The sequence below is a fragment of the Mandrillus leucophaeus genome, unplaced genomic scaffold, assembly GCF_000951045.1.
Source record: "Mandrillus leucophaeus isolate KB7577 unplaced genomic scaffold, Mleu.le_1.0 Scaffold315, whole genome shotgun sequence".
NCBI lineage: Eukaryota > Metazoa > Chordata > Mammalia > Primates > Cercopithecidae > Mandrillus > Mandrillus leucophaeus.
In genome coordinates this window covers 715,628-719,003 of record NW_012103310.1, presented here as the reverse complement: position 1 = coordinate 719,003, position 3,376 = coordinate 715,628, and the positions used below count along the sequence as shown (strand labels likewise).

The window sequence follows — 3,376 nt, the reverse complement described above, 5'->3', positions numbered from 1 at the left end:
TTTTTTGAGACAGGGTGTCACTATGTCATATAGGCTGGAGTACGGTGGCGAGATACGGCTCACTGCAGCCTGGACCTCCCAGGCTCAAGCGATCCTCCCACCCCAGCCCCCCAGGTAGCTGGGACCACAGGCATGCACCACATACTTGGCTGATTTTTTAATTTTTTTGTAGAGATGGGTTCTATGTTGCCCAGGCTAGTCTCAAACTCCCAGCCTCAAGTGATTCTCCTTCCTTGGCCTCCCAAAGTGCTGGGATTACAAGCCTGAACCACAGCACCTGGCCCATTTTTTAAACGGTTGAATAATAGTCCAATGTACAGATGTCCCCATGTGCCATGTGTGTGTCCCACTGTATCAGCCCAGTCCCACTGGTGGTTGCCAGGGGCTGCGAGGAGAGGAATAGACAGTGAATTCCTAATGAAGTATGGCATTTTCTTTGGGGATAATTAAGACATTTTTCAAGAGTAAAATATTTTTCACTAGATAGACGTGGTGATTGTGCAACATTGTGTATGTACTAAATGCTACTGAATTGTACACTTTTATGCATTTATTTAGTTTTGAGACCAAGTCTCATTTTGTTGCCCAGGCTGGAGTGCAGTCACATGATGTTGGCTCACTGCAACCTCTGCCTCCTGGGTTCAAGCGATTCTCCCACCTCAGCCTCCCAAGTAGCTGGGACTACAGGTGTGCACCACCACACCTGGCTAATTTTTTATATTTCTAGTAGAGACATGGTTTCACCATGTTGGATGGCTGAATTGTACACTTTTAAATGGTTAATTTTATGTTATGTGAATTTCACCTCAATTTTTGAAACACATAATAGGAGATGATTTCCCAAGTTGTGACCAGGGAGGAAGACAGGAGCTCCCAGCCCGAGGCTGCAGCCGGGAAGGAGGAGGCAGCAGCCATGTGGGAGGGACACGGACAGCCCCGCACTCCTCTCTGATCACTCGCAGAGTGAGAGCGATCTCTAAGGGGTGGCACCCACTGAGGGGTAACCTAGGGGTAACTCACAGAGCAGCATCAAAGGAGGATTTTCCATTGTTTGCAATGGAGTACAAGATGCAACTCCCTGCTGTCTCCGTACTAAACCTTCAGTAAAATTTGTGAAACCACAAATGCCTTTGAGCAACTGGAAATGTTTGGAGGGAAACTGCAGAAACATTGAGTTCCACGACTGGGCTGGCACAGCATGGAACAGACACATGGAGACTCAGGAGCAAAAGGACAAAGGGACAATGGATAACTGAGTTCCATGAGAAAGAAAAGTCCATTTCATCTGCAGATATGAAGAGCTTTGGCCTCTTGTCATAAACATCAAAGGCCACTGGCTGGGTGTAAGTGAGAAAGGACACACCAGGGACACACACAGACATCGGATTGCGAGCACGGCGAGGGTTGTCACGGGAAGAGAAGGAAGTTCTGAAGGGCTCCCCACAACCCCGAAACCCTGCTGGCCTAGAAGGGCTAAAGGCATGAGTGGGTTCATTCGAACACTCTTCCCACTGCAGACCAGCAAGGCGGGAGGAAGAAGCTCCTGGCCAAGCAGCATCAAGCCCCCGCAGCCCAGGGCTTCCTTATCTGCTGTTCCCTCTCCCTGAAATGCTCCTGCCCACAATCTCCAAATGGCTCTTTCCTTTCCTTCATTCAAGTTTCTCCTCAAATGTTGACCACTCAGAGAGGCCCTCCCTTCCCAACTGGGAAGACCTGGAGACACACACACACTTCACAGCTGCAGACAAGCAGCGACTGTTGGATAAAAATAAGCGCTCACACACGGAACAGAAGTCTCCAGGCCAGGCTGCAAGGCACCACTCCAGCTCGAATACTCAGTGAAGTGACTGCCTCATACCAATGCAGAAAAACAAACTGAAATCCAAAGGTTACCCCCACATGCACAGAACAGCCAGTTTCCCATGGAGTCAACACATTCAGAGAGAAGCCACAGGGCTGGAGTTTCCAGAAACCACAACCTCCGTCCTCCTCCCAAACGCTAAGGCTACCACTCAAGCAACTAACGATCTAAAGAGAGAAGAGACGGTGAGATCCCACTTCGCAGAGTAAATGCTAAGGGGAGGATTCCAGCTGTGCTTAGGAAGACAGGAAAGGGAAATTTCTCCCATATTATTTTTGACAGTTAAGATAAAGATTTCTATCACCCACAAGCTTAGGCAGTCTCTCCCTCTCTCCACCCCATCCTCAGGTAACTACCAGATGGTTCCATTTACATAAAACTCTATACTTTGTGACTTCCTGTGTTTATGTCTTTTCCTTACCTTTGCCGTGTCTGTAACCTCCAGAACCATGGGGAATAGACGTGTTGAAAGTGAGCGTACTTACTGCCAACCTCAGGGGAAAACACGGTCTTTCATCATGTGATATGATGCTAGCTGTAGTCACGTACATTTCAGGGAAGACTGAATGAATGACGTAGTTCATAGATTCCTGGCCGTATAACATCTTTCTGTGGACTTGTCATATGAATGACAACTTGGCTAGGTATGGAAAACAGGGTCATACAGCACCCCTCAAACATAGTCCTCAGTAGACATTACTCCATCTTCTTCTTTCATTTAAAATTGAGGCAAGGCACAGTGGCTCATGCTTGTAATCCCAGCATTTTGGGAGGCTGAGGTGGGAGGCTCACTTGAGCCCAGGAGGTCGAGGCTGCAGTGAGCCAAGATGGTACCACTGTACTCCAGCCTGGGTGACAGACTGAGACCCTGCCTCGAAAAGAAAAGAAAAGAAAAGAAGAAATCTGAGTTAGACTACTTTTCTTGGTATATAGCTTTATTTTTGCCATATTCTTTTTAACTTTGTCTTTCAATAATTTCTCTCAGAGTTTATAGTTCTTTATTATAATGAAGGACTTCTTTGATGTAGACATTTATGTCTTCCTTCATTTCAGGGAATTCCATTTTTATTATGCTTTTAACTTTTTTCTGTTCAATTTGTTCTATTGTATTTTTAGGTCTATAAAATTAGTGGCACATTAGATATTTGGGTTGTCCATCCTCCATATAGAGCATTGCTTTTCCTCAGATGGAAATGCCTGTTCTCTTTATTGCAGTGATAGTTTCACAGGTATGTGTGAACCTAAACTGATCCAATTGTACATTTTAGATACATGCAATTTAGTATACTGCAAGGATACCTCAATAAGATTGAAAAAATCTACTTGAAGACACAATCTATGTTAAAGACAAGATTAAAATAATTAACTTAGGCTGGGTAAGGTTCATGACTGTAATCCCAGCACTCTGGGAGGCTGAGTCAGGAGGGTTGCTTGAGCCCAAGAGTTCAAGACCAGCCCGGATCTGAGGGCAAGGCAAGGCCTCGTCTCTCTTTTAAAAATAAATAAATAGCCAGG

General features: G+C 45.7%; 1 long non-coding RNA gene across 1 annotated transcript in view; it reads right to left on the bottom strand.

Annotated features, from left to right (window-relative positions):
• LOC105544998 overlaps positions 1–2,547 on the bottom strand; it is a 22,113-nt gene extending 19,566 nt beyond the window's left edge. Inside the window, exon 1 of the long non-coding RNA XR_001006852.1 lies at positions 2,347–2,547. This is a non-coding gene — a long non-coding RNA (uncharacterized LOC105544998). The remainder of the gene's footprint in view (positions 1–2,346) is intronic.
• Positions 2,548–3,376: the final 829 nt, after the last annotated feature.